Here is an 18697-nt window from a genome sequence, read left to right as displayed (position 1 = left end):
TGAGATCATTATTTTCGTACCGAACAGTCCAGATTGCAGGACAATTTGGGAGTATGATAAGTCCTACAATTTCAAACAGCCAAGACTGGAAAAGCATGTATACATGTAACAAGTAAACACCGAGGCTCTTGGAGGTGGTGACCCTCAAGCTAGGACCGGAAGTCTTCTGCGTTTTCTTATTTACGTCAATGATATATCATAATCACTTTTAGATATAACCTGTCTCGAGGTTCTTGGAAATGGTGTCCCTCAAGGATCCGTGCTAGGTCCTCTCCTTTTTCCTTATTTACGTCAATGATATAGCAAAATTTCTTTTAACTATAACCCATCTCTTTAAAGACGACAATTATTTAGCTATTTCCCCCCCATGATTTTAAAATGATAGAACACACACTAACTCGTGACTAAAACTTTAAAGGCTATCCATAAATGGTCATATCAATGACTGGTAATCTTATATCATGCAAAAACAGAGGCAATGTGATTGGCGTACTAACTAACGAAGTCGTTCGATCAGCACTTCTATTTGGTAGACAATTTATTAACAATATATATAGACATTAAGACATTAATTAGGTCAATGACTTTGAGTATACAATATTTATATATTCACAATTAAGTGGACGAGAAATAAAAACAAAAATTATTATATATAAGTAAAAGAAGAATCATTGGACAGATTACAAAATGAAAATATTTGTAAATATTGATGAATATACATATTGTGTAATCCATAATAATAATTAAGTATGCGATAGCGAGAGGACAGTGTGTTTGAAAGTGTTTTTGTGGATGTACATATTTAGTATTTTCATAATATTAATAGAACACATTTCTGAATTTGGAAGGACTATGAATAAAACTTCGCTAAAGTTATATTAAATTTTACATTATTTGACTGCATTTGGTCTTTTTCCAATAATATTGATCTGTTTTTCAAGTATTTATACAAAGAGGAAATTTAATAATAAAACGAAATTCATCTTCCAATTCATTGCATTATTTCCACTTTCTATCTTAAAAAAAATTGGTTCAGGTTCATGCAATCTTACTACTTTAGCTTCTAATCTAGTTCTAATTTAGTTCTTGCTCGCGATGAGATATTTAACTCTGACATCCAGTTTTGTATAAATGTATCATGTAGCATTGATTTCATCACAAACACCTCAATTTAACCAAGCATAATGAAAACCAAAAGACTGTAAAAGAGTACACATAACCGTTGCCCATGACTTACAGTTACACTTTGGCCCTTTTTTCTAAATAACAACATATGACAGTAAATATATTTTACATATTTACATTTATGTTTCTTCTAGACAAAATAGATGACCACACTCATCATAACTGAAATTATTTTGGGTTTGAATTTAATCCGTAAAAGCTGTTTTTGCAGAAATTCAAATGAACTATTTTTAGAAAAATAACTAGCTGTATGCTAGCATTAACATACGAAGTGGAAAAGATATTCAACTCTGTTTGTTTTTCATCAAGATGGATAATCTGGCCAAATAAAAAATCTCGTAACATATTTTAATAATACATTTAATGTACGTCTGAACCTGTGATCTAGTGCAACAGCTGTTATGTAATTGGGTGGTCAGTGTATATAAACACAATTCAATGTTTTATACTTTAATAACGATCGATTACATCTCATGATAGTAAACACAACTCTCCTATGTACAAAAGCCTGCAGCAGTAATCAGATTAACATTAGAGAGTAGGCGGAACCTAATATTCATTAGCAGTTCTGAGTAATCATGGTAACATTTTATATGAATGGATCACCAAACAACAGCAATTCTAACATATTATACGGCTGACACTACACATCAGGGATTCTTAAATATATTCTTTCTGTCCATGTAAGTTAAGGCTATATTGCAGTGTAAATGGGCAAATGTATTTTCCAGGTTTTGTAAACATGTATGAAACCCCCCAAACTAGTTTTACCTTTGTTTTGAATTACTTAATGTTTGTTTTTTTTTAAAATCCATCCACAATTTATTCACTTGTCCTTAAAATCCGGTAATTACTGTATCTGTAAATGATTTGAAGTATCCGGGTTATCTCGTTGTTTTTTTTAAAATTGTTTTGACGTCCTTAGTTGGCCGTAACCGGAAGTTCAGAAAATATTTTGTAAATAATTGTTTTACACAGAACAGTTGATCATGTTCCCGTAACGGACAATTTTTAAAGGTATTTTAAACAATCTCCATAAATTTACTTATCATATTTTCGTCCAGCCATCATTGAATGCAACTAATGTTATCTCCACCAATCCATGACGAGGTGCTTTAGGACTTAGGTCACTTGTTCATTTGTCTTGACAAGTATATTACATAAATGGAAGACCTACCTATGTGATACCTTTGTGAGGTGGGGAAATATTTAAGCCCTGGACGCCTTGTCATTCCCCTAATCTTTTAGGTTGTGTTACTTGGTTCCGATATAGGCTATAATCAGCTATATATTCAGAAGAATTACGGACACTACGGACCATGGACATTACGGACCAGACATTACGGACCAGATTTAGGGACACTACGGACCAGATTTAGGGACATTACGGACCATCTTCAGAAACTTACGGACCATGATTTATAATGTTTTTAAGCATTTTTTTTTAATTTATTCACTCATCGGTCTTAAATTTGTTAATAAATACTTCAATATGAGTGCTCAGTATGACAATTATCTTTAATGTAACTGAAAAATCCAATGAAATTCCATTGTTAAACATCAATGTATTTTTAATAAAATATAATAATGTGAATAATAATGAACGAAATATGTGTTTATCTTATAATTGTAAATGTGAATATTAATGCCAACGAGTGGTCTACAAGCAGTCTGCTCAAAGCATGTGCGAGACTTTATGGGCCTGTTTAGATAAGAATGGTGGCTTTGGTGACATGTGCTGTTTATTCGTGATTAACAAATTAAAAACTAATGAGTGAATAATGAGTGAATAATTTAAAAACAATATGTTTAAATCATGGTCCGTAAGTTTCCGAAGATGGTCCGTAATGTCCCTAAATCTGGTCCGTAGTGTCCCTAAATCTGGTCCGTAATGTCTGGTCCGTAATGTCCATGGTCCGTAGTGTCCGTGACCCATTCAGAAACTTGTTCAAGTCACAATTTCAACATAAAATACTCTCATTGATGATTGAGCAAGACCTACTTTCCCTCAGCCAAATTTCACTTAAGTAACCAAAAAAATGAATCATGGATTTTCAGCCCTCAGCATCTGATTAGTTGACCAAAGAATCACGATCATGGCGTTTCTCAAAGGGGTTTACATCAGGGTTGTCGTAGTGAGGAAAAATGAATCTGTTTTTTAGCGAATTTTTATATTGGTTAGGGAACTTCGGGAAAAGGAGCAAAAGTAATAGAAGAGTCAAGGAAATTTTTAACCTGAGGGTGAAATTCTTTTTCTGTGGAAAACTCCCCAAAATGTCACTTGCTATTTTGAACTACCAATTATAAATATCATGTAATAATAGTTATAAGAAGAATAACATCTGAAAAGAATGAATATTTTCTTGCTCTCAACAGTAGCACTTCATCAGATTCAGAGTTCCGCTTCCGGGTCACAAAATCAACAATATTGGATGATTTCCGATGCTTATGTTCATATTACACTCTGTGGTAAATGAGCACCTCAGAGGAACTGGGCAGGGATTTTACTCATTTAAGGGAGGGAATAAATTTGACCCTTGGGGGGGAAACCCTCAAACATCGGCTTTATCTCTCTTATTGAGCAAGGAAAGTGAATCCAACTTGATCAGTATACTGTATTATATCACTCAATAAATTTCAGAAGTTTCGAAACAGACTATATCAATGCTATCCTCAGGCTGTTATAGTGCACACTGCACAGATTCTGGAGTAGTAGAATTTAGTGCATCTAAAATTATGTCCAAGGCTTTTGCAGTTACAATATTTAATCATAATGCTTAATTGTGTATGCCACAAATAATTTAGTATGAAATCCTCTGTTTGAACCCAGCCACATTGATGTGGCATATAACCCTTGACTTTATTGCTATGACTGCTGCTAAAGGGCCCGATCTCACCTGGTATCAACAACATATCTGTATCACAAATGCCGTCTGTGTTTGTCAAGGTGTCAAGGTCGTTCACAGTCTCTGTTGAGCTTCTTGTGCCACTTACCAAATGTATGCAAGTCATTCTTCTTATGTGCTGAACACGAACAGAACTATATTTAATCTCTTATTGTCTGTGACTGTTGACGACCAATGTGAGCATTTCTTTAATATCAGACAAAAATATGAGCATGCACTAGGTTTAATTATATTAAAAACAGTTGGATTTTAATGATGATTTAACAAAACATAGACAAACGTTCTAGTGACGGAACATATTATGACAACATGATCGTTAGTATTGGCAGCATTCAAATCTCATGGGGGGTATTGTTGTTGATGGGACTAAGCATTGATGAATTCTATTTGGTTAAGCCGAGGAAAAAGGTGTGAAGAGTGGCAAACCTTGGAGACCTAAATGGATCAATGCAGACAGGCTCATAGTTTTAAGAATCAGGGGCGGTAACACCCCCAACATACTAGTATAATTGTCTGCACAGGAGCAGTATCAAAGTCATTGGATGCAAAGTTCTTGGAGACCATAACAATGGTTACAATGCACAATTTACGGCAATCATGTTGGGGAGAAGGTTGAAGGGTACACAACTTTTGATGATGGGGCAGATATCAAGAGCATGGCCGTTTAAAATAAGACCAGGGGAGCAGCTACAAGGTAGATCTGCGCATATTTTCAGTGATCAAATAGTAATAAAGATCGAGGTGGGAGCTGAAGCTGCCTAGACAGGCATACATAACATTACCATGGTGGCCACTAGGAGAAGTGCAATAGAGCTAAAAACTAGGGATGGAAGCGAATATCCGAGTATCCGGATATCCGGATATCACGCAAGTATTCGGATACCAAAATGGGTATTCGAATATTCGTTAAAAATTAAAATTTCAATGAAATCGCTAAGCAGAGACATAGCAATTGTATAAAACTTTTCAGATGAAATATTTCAGGTGATCAACAGTGTCTGTCGCGAAGCGGGTATGTGTCACAAATCGTCTGCTAATTGGGTGTTTGCACAAGGCGTGATATTGTGCCCTTCTGCAGCACCCTGTGAAGTTCTATGACCTTATTTACAATGACAAGTGTTGTTTTATGATCTCAGATGTGCTTAATTGACACTAATTGGCACTATTTGATATTAAACGGATTGATCATTAATCCGTAGGAATTGATCGTCCATCACAAGTTAAGGGTCGTGCAATCAAAGCTATTAATGACCGTATGCATCATATTTTTGATGAATATGCATGAAGAAATTATTGCTATCTGAACAATAAATACAAAAACAAATTTGTTTATCTTTTCACGTTTCAATCAAATTTCCATCATTTTGCATCTTGTACTTGTGTCTTGAATTATTAATTGTTATTCCTGTATCACGACTATGGATATATGCCTCCAACATTGACTTCAAGTGTTCGGAAGTATTCTCAAAATCCGAGGATGGTAAATTGTTGTGTGTAAACATTAGTTTAATGATAAATAAAAAAGTACACGCATGTAAATAAAGAAAAATCAGAGCGTCTTTTTGTCTTCTTATCTTTTCCCCAATTATATCCTTCATTACAAAACACGCAGAAATTGTAGGTATTGCATTAAATCAAACAATGTAATGAAATAAAATTACAATCGGAAACCTGCTGATAAATAACAAACTCGAAGGCACGTGGCAGTAACCAAGCAACCACCTCGGCCGAAGTGACTATCAAATTCGCGAGTTGTTTATTAGGTATTCATCATGAGTTTTATGACGTAAAATGAGTAGTTTAGCTTTGATTATAACATTATAAATTATTAAGACTGAGAAAGAATGAATGAAAAAGTGAAAATGCCATATGACGTATTATAAATTAAGTGAACAATTATGTCAAATATCAGAAGGTAGGTGACATATAATAGGAAATTTACTTATTATGAAAACAATTTGATACGAGTATCCGAATAGTATTCGAATACTTGATACGAATATCCTGATACCGATTTGGTATCCGGTTTCCATCCCTACTAAAAACTGTAATTGTAAGCAAAGATGAAAGTTTATCGGAGACATGGGTGGAGAAATTTATTAAGACCTATTATGGCTTTATTTGAAGTGCACTTAAAAAACAAAGTTAAAATTCTGAAAATTTACGACATTTTGATGTGTTTAGATAACAGTTTCAATGCCTAAATAAACTTCACTACCCAGAATGAGGTAACCCTCCTCTGGCACCGAATCCCAGCATTGGTTAGTTCTTTTTTTTTTTTTTAAATATTTAAGAACCAGGGTCCTAAAAGAAAGTCAGCTCTAAGGCCTTATGAGACAAGGCACAGTGAAATGGGACAGAATTGGTTCCCAAACTTAAGTATCTTTGTATTAGTAGTAGTTGTGTTGAAATAACCAACCCAATAAATCTGTTTTTATATTTGTCATTTTAATTGCAGTCAAAATTGGCTTTGATCAAATAAAATAAAAAGTCTGTATTCTGACATGTGGGGTACAATCTCTTACATATTATGAACATACTGTATTCCACTTTGTCTTAATTTTGTTGACTGTAATTGTTGTTTGCCATTTTAAATGGCTCGTTTATATGATATATATTTTTATAATAGGATCATTGAATTCAGGTACTGGTTGAAAAAGGTCAAACTGCAGTGATGTCTGGTCGTGAAATAATCATCGATCAGGCACCCATAATGATACAACCTCAATGGGCTCCGGTTCCTGTTTCAACAGATGATATTCGTGATCTCTATGAAGACCTGGAGTATGACGAAGATGCTATCAGCCTAGGGTCTGCAGGTAGATGGACAAAGGATCGAGGAAGGAGCCATTACGGTCATGGCAGAATTGGAAAGGTCAGCATGTACTACAATAATTGCTTCAGTGTGTGGGCTTTGAGCATTTTAAGATTTCAACATAAACATATTGCTAATATATTTCAAAACGCTCAAAATTGTTTGGAAAGTTGAATAATACTAGTCTTACTAGACAGTTAATACGTTGTACTTGATTACATATTTCCCATGCTTTTAAATTTTGATTCTCATAATCATGTTTATGGGATTGTAAGGAAGTATATTTATTGTAACTTTCATTTGGCATTGAAGTGCTAGTTAAATTTAGCCTGTAGTGGGGCGACTGTTCAGAATATTGTTAAAGTTAACAATTTTATGTCGTCATTGTTAACTTTCAAGTCTTTAATGAAGCTTGTGATCTGCAGTACTGCTTATTTAAATATATGAGCATGTCATATTATTTTTCACCTTTAAAAGTTTACTATGACACCATTTACAAGGCTGTTGATTTACAAAGTTATTAACAATCTGTTCAAAGTTTCTCTGTTATCATTTCTTGAGGTATCCAATATAGAAATATGTTTGTTAGAATATATTTGTCGTTTCATCGTGCCATTCGTAACTAGTAATGTTAATTTTTCGTGGCTGGTCACCCCATATAACTTGGGCATCGTTTTAAAGTGTGTTACTAACTGATTACTAATATGTAACATTTATGACCCAAAATATGTTATAGATAAAGTTATGGCAGTTTTTTTCTTATTTCATCTGATGTCGGAAGTGAAAGGACTGATTTATCAATTTATTTTAAGGTCAAAGTGTGTTTGCATTATTTTTATCAGTAGAATATATATTTTTTATGTTCTTCCTCTACACATTAAACTCCTACATATGATACAAATAATATTGGGCCATAAAAAAACACAATATTTTAAAAATTGCATCCACTTTCATGATTTTGTCACAAATTCATGGTGACAATGGTGATGGCCAGTGGGAACCCTAGTCACCAGATCTCAAACTTTCACTTGATTGTATTTCACGATATCTTAACTGCCTTTTTTCGTACAGGGCCAAAATGACAGTAATGTAATAGAAGAAGTAGAGGAAGAAGACAATGAAAGAGATGATGATGATGACTCCGAGATTCACTCAAGGGTTGGGGACTTTTTCACGGCCCCCTGCAGGGCTGCTGAGCAGGCCGAGGAGTTTGTAAAAAAGTCTGGGAGGCTGGCTGGAGGGTTGTCCATCATAATTCCTTGCCCAACTGGCTCCGAGATAATGACTTCCTGCACAAGGGACACCGTTTACCTACAAACTCATTTCTGGCCTGCTTCAAGTCCATATTCAGAGTGCACACGGAGACAGGCAATATTTGGACACATCTGTTGGGTATGGTTACCCTTAAACTATTCAGAAAACAATCAAACTTGTAGGTTTCTTGAGCTTTTATGTTGACAATACTTGCTAATAAATTTAAATAAAAACTATTGATTGAAAAAGAGATTATATGATATTCAGTTCAGTCATGCAGGCATTAAAGCTTACTTGGTTGTAGGATGAACATGTAGTTTGTGGCAGAATTTCACCCTTACTGTTCCTTTGTTTTTTCAGGCATGATAGCCTTTATAGGCATTACCAGTTATTTTGTTACTCGACCCTCGTTTGAGATCCAGTGGCAGGAGAAAGCTGTGTTTTCTGCCTTCTTTGTGGGAGCAATTGTCTGTCTGGGCTTCTCATGGGTGTTCCATACAGTCTTCAACCATTCGCAAGGAGTTGGAAAACTGTTTAATAAGTATGATTATAACCCAATTACATTATTCTTTTAATAAGCTTCGCCACATTTTTCATTTTTATATTTTGAAAACAACATAAACTAATTTTCCTGTATGTCCCCTACGGCACATGTGAAGCCAAAGAGTGTCAGTTTTTCTTCATGGCTTTCTTGATAATTATTAAAACCAGAGTTATTTGCCTAGCTACACATTGCATATAGTTTTATGGGAATTATTTGCTTAAGATAAATTGGTCTAAGTTTAATGAATATTAGTTATTTTTTTATTATACTGTATAATATTAGAAGCAACTAGCAAGGTTCACATACTTAATCTGACACCTTTTTTTGTCCAGGTTAGACTACTGTGGAATAGCAATACTGACAATGGGGTCTTTTGTCCCGTGGCTTCATTATGGTTTCTACTGCAAGCTGGGGGTGAAGATAATCTACATGGCTCTCACTTTCGGCCTCGGAACTCTGTGTATCATTGTGTCTCTCTGGAGTAAATTCAGTGAGCCTAGGTTCAGACCTTTACGGGCAGGTATGTATAATCCAGTACCTTTGTAATATAGTATTAATGTATAGGTACCTCTCAGACGCCAACATTTTTTTTGCTATTAAATATCTTTATGTTGGAAAGTACATGTGAGAATAGTTTTTATTATTTTAGTTGTGTTCGTGATATTATAAGAATTGGAGATACAAAATGTAAATTAAAAACTGAATGGTTCGGTTCATGAAGGTTCATTTTAAGTCTGCAAATTCACAAAAGCTGGAAAGAAAATGGTGCTAGAAGCCTATGTTATGATCAATTGTGAGACTTTTATAATATCAATCAATACAGAATTTGGCATTGCTACATGTATGTTTCACAACACAATTTGTTATAGAAAATTAGTATAGGCATGGATGTTACCATAAAAAATATTAAATGCTTAACAAAGGCAAAATTTGAAAAATATCACTGGATTACAATTTGTTACTAAATTTCATCAAAACAAATTGACAGGGCTGTCTTTCTTATTCTCTGGCTATTATTCAATTCCAAACCCCACCTTTAAAATAAATATTTCTCTACAATTTTGTGATTGTTTGTACTTTGAAGAAAAGAAGGGGATCATACACCAGACACAAAATGGCCATTATATATTCTTTTTTATTGGTGCGCAATATGCTGTCACTGGAATTCAGTTATTTCTATTAAATGTTAATGATATCGCCTATAAAACAAAATGCTTTTTTACACTTAATTTTATTTTTTAATAATAATAATAAGATGTATTTGTGTCAATTGAAAGTGACAATCTAATTCAAAATCAATGCAAACATAAATAACACACATGCATTTTGAGTGATAAAACTTTAACTACTTACTAAATAATGCATTTATGGAAAATATTAATTATTGATAACAATATTGTAACCGTGTATAAAATAGCTTAAAGCGCAAAAATATTAAATGATTGGTGAATGCTAAAAGATTTACTGTGGTTTACTATAGTCTCATAAGGTAGAAATACAATGTTTTATTCTTATTTATTTCAAATTTAACTCGGTATCCTTCATAAGAACCATTGTATTTGACATTTGGTCATCCATTTTGAAATATCAAAATAATATCATTAATTATGGTTTATCTAATTTGGGAATAAGAGTGCATCTTTAAAAATCCCTTTTTCTATCAAAATCATCATGAGGACCTGACCCTATTTTGCTAGAGGTGAGAGACAGCCCTGGTTAATATACATTTGTATAAATGAACTGCTCCAACTCTGATGAACATTGTATATGTATTGCAGGTGTTTTTATCGCATTTGGCCTGAGTGGTGTGATACCAGCCCTCCATATTGTGATAACAGACGGGTTCTGGGAGGCCGTTAACAAGCATTCTCTCGGCTGGCTTTCCCTGATGGGTTTACTCTACATTGTTGGGGCTCTCATATATGCCATCAGAATTCCAGAGAGGTTATTTCCTGGCAAATTTGATATTTGGGTAGGTATTTCTGTCAACAAAATGTCATGAAATAGAGGATTGTTTCAGAGTAAGGTCACAATGCATTTCACTAAGTAAGCACCTTAAGATTTATTAATGAGTGATGTGGCCATGAGTGCAATGTCTACTTTTGGTGTTCACAAGGTGAAATTGATTTTTATGTCCTGAAGATCAGCATATTAAAACAACATTGTTTTTCTGTCTGCTTTTCCGTATCGTGGTTGTAAGTTTGGCATGCAGGGAGTGATTTTAAAAGAACTTGCCACATGTGTTTGGTACATACAGAGGACGCCTTGCATGCAAAACCCAAGTTCCTATCCCGAAGGTCAAGGTCACACATACAGATTTATCATTATGATTTGGGTTTCTGTGTCCGCGCTGTTTCTTTGTCATACAGGGAGGGTCATAGCACATGTGTTTGGTACAAGACGTGGTGTCAGGTACAAGACACACATCCTACCTCAAAATTCAAGGTCATGTTTAGAGGTTAAATGTCATGGAATGCTAAACATATGCACATAAAGTGTAGGTGGTTGTGTTCAGGCTGTAATTTTGTTATGCACAGACGGATTTTAAAATAATTTGTGTTCCGACTTGAAAGTTCAAGGTCACACTTAAAAATTAATCAATATGGAATGATGCATAGAATATATGCATATTGATAGAGTAAAATTGGTTGTGTAGACCAGCGGAGAGCATATTATTAAGGGATGTACATTGTCGATACAATTCCAGTTTCTGACTTGATTTGAGAAAGGATTCAAATGGGCTGGCTACCCCAGTCAGTGCTATGGATTAGGCTTTTATGGTATTCAGAAATGGTTGGTTATATGTTCATTGACAAACAAGACTGCATCCAGCAACTTGATCATGAGTTCATGGTCTAGTTAATGATATAGTCATACTGTGGCTTTTAAAATAGGCAAAAATTAATGATTGAATATTTATAAGCTGACTGTTTGCCTTTAAAGTAGGCGGTAATAGAATCCAATATCGTTCGATGATACTTGTTACGAAATCATCCCAGCTGGACAGCTGCGCTGGCCTCATTCATGAAGTTGTCCACTCACAAACTCCTTTCTATTGAAATATAGGGGCATGACAAATCACAAGCTAGATTGCAATAGCCATTCTTATGTTGTGTCCCTTTCACTGCCAGAAACTGGAATTGTATTAGTATCAATGTTTATGAAAAAAAAATTGAAAACCTAAAGTATCTGTTTTGTCATATTTATTTGTTTGAATTGTGAATTATTGACCAAATTCACAAGTTTTTCTCTTACTAGAGCAATTGTGAGCAGTTGATCACACAAGTTGGACATTTGAGCTTAATGTTTCCCATTTCATGACACTGTGTGGAAAACTGTTTCAGCGAGCATTTCTACCACTAGATATGGTTGATATCAGGAATAGAGAACAACTTTCCTGTTTTTTCACATTGCTGTGCAATGTCTGGCGATCCAAATCCAATTATGTTAGTAAAACCATGAATCTGGCTGCCAAAACTGTACATAGCAATTTTGCCTGATCACATCTTTCTCTCAGACATGTAAAACTTTTTCTCCAGACAGTTTGTACTTTTTTCCAAACTTGAGCTGATGGGGCCATTTAGTCTGTAAATCTAGTTGAATAACTGCATAATTGTTGTCTGTATTTTGGAAGAGAAAATGTGTACTTGTGTCTTGGAAATCTGTGAAGTGAATTACTTATTAATTTGCGAGGCTTCCTTGATCACACCATGGGGCATTTTCTCTCCAGACATTTCATTTAAAGCTGATAAAAAAATACCCCAAAAATGCATGATTTGAATGTGAAATAAGCTTATATGAATAAGAAACTAAATATTGATTTAGTTTCTGTTATTTCATTTAGGATACTTAAGAATATATATAACAAAATACAAATTCTGAATTTGATCGACATGTATTAGGTTTAGTTTGAAGGCATTTAACAGGGGCCACATTCAATAAGCAACTTAGATTGAAGTTAAATTTAAGATTAGAAACTAGGTGATTTGATTGGCCTGTATATTTAGCTGACCAATAGGCTGAATGGAATCACCGAGGCATGTCTAAGGAAAAGGATAAGATCCATTAAGAATACTGGCAAAGGGTAATACCCTAGTAACACTCCTTGTCTATGGTAGTATAGAGGTGACATGTGGGGAAAACCATGTAATCTCATGGCATTGACCTACTGACTTGTCCCAGTATGACTTAGTATGTTGTAGTTCCTATGACTCAGTATGTTGTGACCATGACTTAAAGTCTTGTCAAGACTTTGTTATCTTGCGGCCATGATTGACTTATTTGTTTTTCACAACTAAGTATATATGTTGTGGCAATGACTTTTTTTCTTAATCCCACCTTTAAGCTACCTCCAAATCGTGGCCAGGACATAAATGTACTAAGATATGGGATTGAGTATGCTAGTCATGTCCATGAGATAACAAAATCACACATGTATGTATATTATCAATTTATTTATTTGCATACGAAAACAGTTTCGGGATCCATTTTTGTCCTGTTTTATAACATAAAACTGGGAATTTTATTTTTACGTCTGGGAAAGAGGTATATGTTTTAAACATTTGAATGGATACAATTTGGTTAAAAAACTCACACTGAAACTGTTGATAATTCACTAATGAAAAGTTTCAAGTTTTATTGAAATATCGGCAATACATAAGCCATTGGCCATGAACAATAGAATGAGATGTCACAATTGAAAAGGTTACAAATACAAAAAATAACAACATTTGACATGTACATATTATACAAAAACAGAATAATTCTCTACTTTATTGTGCTATCTAACTATGAAGCAACTGCGTCAATGCTAAAGTAGCGCTGTAGAAAAACACTGTAAATATATTTAAACACATATTGTATTTTTTGAAGGTATCAAAATCCTGAATTGATTCAAGTAATAACTAATGATATATAGACTATATTTTGTTTATTTATGCTTACAATACACTACATAATATTGTGATACATGCAAGAGCATCTTAAGTGACACTCTTATTTAAAATACATGTTTAACAAACATAAACTTTGAGTGATAAACCTTTAACAACATACTAAATAATGCATTTCTGAAAAATATTAATTACTGATAACAAGATTGTAACCATGTATTTAAACTGTAGCTGAAAACTTACAAATATTAAAGGACTGGTGGGTCCTTAAAGATTTACAGTGATCAACTATCATCTAGTAATGTAGAAATACCATGTGTGCACCTTCCTTTCAAATTTAATTACTGAATTGTAACTAGCTGAATGTTGTGTGTTTATTTCAGTTTCAGAGTCACCAGATCTTTCACATGTTTGTGCTGGCCGCTGCCTTCGTCCATTACCACGGTATCACAGAGATCGCCAACTACCGACTCAGCAATGGGGATTGTCTTACTAATGAGTATTTCTAGGGAAAATGGAATAGAGTTTATGTGGAACAAATAGACATATTTAATTATTACATATATAAAATGATGCACGCTATTAATAAATAAATACACTGCAGTTTTTGAGACAGTATTTATTGCACACGACTCATTCTAAATATATATATTCACATATCCCTTGGAATCATGACACATTTTATTGACAAATATTCTATAGCTATGTACACTATTTACAGTGTTGCAAGCTTCATTCTTATTTTGCTATATATTTCTCTCAAGATGGATACAAAGAGCTTATTTCATGGTGCACAGATCTGAAAAATGATCTCTCTTTGATTAAAGGCATCATACAAAAAGTGTAGGACCAATGTTGTATGTTACCCATCTGCAATCAATTGTGTAGAACTGGGTAACTTTTGGTACGTCAAATCATTTGATTAATTGGTCAATTATCCAATAATTACAATCAATATATCTTTATACTAATGCCAGCAGCAGTCAGGTGTTATATGGTATACTACTGGTATTATCTCATTTCCTCCAGTTTTGGAGGGAGACAATGAATATAAACAGAACTCCTTAAAGTGTTCAAGCCGTAAGCAGCCTTACAGCCAACCTGTAAGCAGACTTACAGCCAACCAGTAAGCATCTTACAGCCAACCCGTAAGCAGCCTTACAGCCAACCCGTAAGCAGACTTACAGCCAACCCGTAAGCTGTCTTACAGCCATCTCGTAAGCTGTCTTACGGCTATAGTCAGATAAAGGAGAGTTCAGAATATCCTTTCAGGAAAGGCCTACATGTATGATTATGTATGGTATATGTTTGATGATAAAAGCATGAAGGAGAACTTGCAAATGACAAATTATGAATTACCGTATTATAGTTAGAATATTGTGATTAAAGCTGTTGTGGATAACTCCAACTCACACACCAGCGCATTACTTGTTCATGTTGTATATATTCTTTCATTCGAAATTGTTGTTATTTTAAATTTGTTGTGCACTACATAAATCATAATTGATGAAATTGTTCATAATTATGTATGTAAATTTTAAAAGTGACACTTTTATCTTGTAAAATAGTGTAATGTTTTGAATTGAGCATATAATTATGTTTGTGCAAAACTGCTAGTTTCCAAAAAAATTGAAGAAGTTTGACATTAATTGATGAAAAACATTTGCATTGATATTGATGCTGAGTGACATGAATTAGAATATTAATAGTTCGGGAAAAAACTAGAGTTTATAAGGTTAAAACTTAAACTTTTGAAATTATTGTTCTTAAACCCTGACTTTAACATGTTCACAGAACATAAAAAGTATCAAATTACTTCTCTGTAATTTTGCTTCAAAGTGAGATAATTCAGTTTAGTATAATTTAGTTCTGACAGCTTTTATCTCAGGCTTCATATTCTTCAAGAACTCAGCCCTGGAATGACCTTTTGTTTTGTTTACATTAAGATTTTTCTTAAAAGTAAGAAATAAATAACTTGACACATGAGAACAATTCTAGAAAAGTGACAGCATTGCAATCTGCCAACTGTATTATATTCTTTGTTGTTTGTACCAATTCTCATTAATTGTGGATAATGTTTGTTTGTCACCATTTTAATACATATGTGTGAACCTTTCAAATGGAATATATGTTAATCATTAACCCCCAACCCCCCATGTAGTGTTATATCAATTTTATGAATTAACAAACTAATTTGAATTTTGAAGCTACACAAGAACGTACAGATATGTTGTATACATGCATGTATGTCCTTTCAAGAAAATGTTCTTGAAAGAGTTATTTATAGATATTGCCCAGCCTTCATAAAACACCTCAAGTCAATTCTTAGCTTTAGTCGATTTCTGAAGATTTTCATAGGCAGATTTAACCTTTAATTGTGTTTATTGCATTAAATTAATAAACATAAAGTATTTTAGACAAAGTAATCATTTTATATGTCAAGTGAGGAAATTTCTGAAGTTAGGAAACGACTCCAGACGTTTTATGAATAACGGCTATGATTTATGTCTTTCACTTTCATTGGATCCATACCTCATGGTTTTTTGAGTATGGTGTCCGATGGACAAATAAGCTTGTCATTTTATTGAGCCATTTGTGATGTTTAATTGTCATGCCCGGATGTTAAATTGTCATGCCCAGATGTTAAATTGTCATGCCCAGATGTTAAATTGTCATGCCCAGGTACCCGTATCATGGGTTTAGCTTATTTATTACATAAAAGATGAGGTTATGACAGTTCATGTATTTGTATCCCACTTGAACTGAAATCGGACTTGGAATGACCTTTTTTGCACTATTACAGGCCAAAAATGTGTTTTTTTATTTTTTTTGTGTATTTTTTTATTCTTTTTCATAAAATCCAAATGTTACCAAAATAAATAAAGGGCCACCAGCGCATCTACAGTTAATATAATCGTACATCAGATCTGTAGAAGAAGATTTTCATGTTACACATTTTCTTGAAACTCGCACATTTCCACGGTATTTTCACTGATAGTTACAACTTTTTAGTGGGTATGTGCTGTGTCGAAAGTCACATTACAACACATATAGTTAAGAATCATTTATAGCACTTTCCCTCTTCTTTGGAATTAAAGTTGTTTCACAAAAAGGTTTCTCATAAAAATCACTTGTTATTTTACTATGTATTTTACTGGGTATAATTTATATGTACTGGGTAAGCAGATTTGTATTGACATACAGCTTTTTTTTAGAGACCAATATGAAGATTTACATTAGAAATACAGTAATTATTTTTTTGTATATTTGATGAAATTTGTTTATTGTGACAGGTTCATCATCTTTAAATGTAATTGTGGTCCAAAACTGAATGTATTTCCTCTCATTTTGTAGTGTTTACCTATTATAACAATAATTGAAGCCCAGAATTATGATAGTCTGGTTTTTCCCAAGCCAAATTTCCATTACTATGGAAACAAGAGTCATTGATCAACACATAAATTTCAGTAGCTCGAATTTTATATCAATAGGTTTTATTAAGTGAGATATTTAGAAGCTGCCGCATGCACAGAAAGTTTATTTTTGTTCTTAAAGGATTTGTTGGCAGAATGCTGCACCTGTCCTGCTGTTCAGAAAATCAAAAGTATAAAACTGTTGGACATAGACTACATGTGTTGTATTATGGAAAGAATTATTTAATTGTAGAAACTCTTTACGTAGGGATAAATTGAGTAGGTTTTAATTTCGAACTAATAAGATTGTCATTCAAAGCAATTTTGTTATTTTAATTAATGGTTATGACTGTAATTGAAATTTATTATGCAGTTAGGAAGTGCGTTTGTACTATAGAGTCTATTTTGTGTGTTATTTATGGATTGATTTTGACTTGTTGTACTCCAGTTACAAATAAATCAACAACAACTCACCTTGAACTGTTATGTTTTAGCTCTACTATTCGAAGAATAAGGAGGCTTTACTTCAGTCCTCCAGTGTCTGCGTTAGGTTTAAGTTTTAGGGCAAGTTGGCATTTTCACTTCTTTCTCCAATACCCTTTTTTCAATTTACTCAATACTTCACACAGTTGTGTACATCTGGCAATGAGGTAACATAACTCCATATAATCCTTAGTACAAAGTTTTAGGGTACATTGTGTCAGGTTAAAGTTAAAGGGCAAGTTCTGATTGTTACTAATACCTTCTATACCCTTTATTGAATTGACTTAATACTTCACACAAGAAGGTTACACAACACCATTTCATCCTTAATACAAATTATGACCCCTAATTGACTTGGGAACTTCCGTTATAGTTTCAGGGCATATTGTGTCTGGTTATAGTATGACGGTCAAGTTGAGACTTTCACTAATTACTTCTATACCTTTCATTCAAGTGATTTATTACATAACACATTTGTTACGGCCGTCACACAATTAGGTTACATACTTGCAACCCCATATTGACACTACACACAAATTATGGTCCTTGATCGCCCTTCTTTATATTTTGTATTGCTTCTGATAGGCACATTTTTAACCAAAGTCAAACCTGGTTAGATAAATGATGTATGCCATTATTGGTAAAGAATAATTTTACGTTTGACAAATGGTAACCAAATTGAAAACAAAGAGTTAATGGAGGCCTTTGATGGGAATGTTTTTTTGGGCACCTAGGGTCAAGGTCACTGTTACTTAAGTTAGGGTTGAGATAATGCAACAAAACTTGGTATATAGGAACCTTTATAAAGACCTTTCATGGGATTGTGTTTGGGGCCTCTAGAGTCAATGTCAAGGTCATTCTTACTTAAATAGATAACCATTTGGTACTGAAGAACCTTAGTGTTTGCGTATTGTTACCTAACTTGTATGGGAAAAGTGTTTATGTCTTCCATGGGGTTGCATTTGGAGCACCAAGGGTCAAGTTCACTATTAATAGAAATAGTTAAAAAACCCAGTTCAAACTGAATCTCATGCCAATTGCTGGAGTTCTTCTGATAATCTTTGGTTTAGGTCGCATTGCGGCGTTCTTTTTTTTTTTTATTGTTTTTGACACGAAATATTAAATCATTTTTGTATTCATTTCTAAGACAAAGCGGTGTGAAGTCGAGCGCGCTGTCCTTCGACAGCTCTGTTACTATACGCATT

General features: G+C 33.8%; 1 pseudogene; it reads left to right on the top strand.

Annotated features, from left to right (window-relative positions):
• The first annotated feature begins 2102 nt into the window (after positions 1-2102).
• LOC128218610 (adiponectin receptor protein-like) lies at positions 2103-15716 on the top strand (annotated as a pseudogene).
• The last annotated feature ends 2981 nt before the right edge of the window (positions 15717-18697 follow it).

Source organism: Mya arenaria, chromosome 14, assembly GCF_026914265.1.
Source record: "Mya arenaria isolate MELC-2E11 chromosome 14, ASM2691426v1".
Lineage (NCBI taxonomy): Eukaryota > Metazoa > Mollusca > Bivalvia > Myida > Myidae > Mya > Mya arenaria.
The sequence above is the reverse complement of the archived record's forward strand: the minus strand, read 5'-3'. Positions and strand labels throughout refer to the sequence as shown.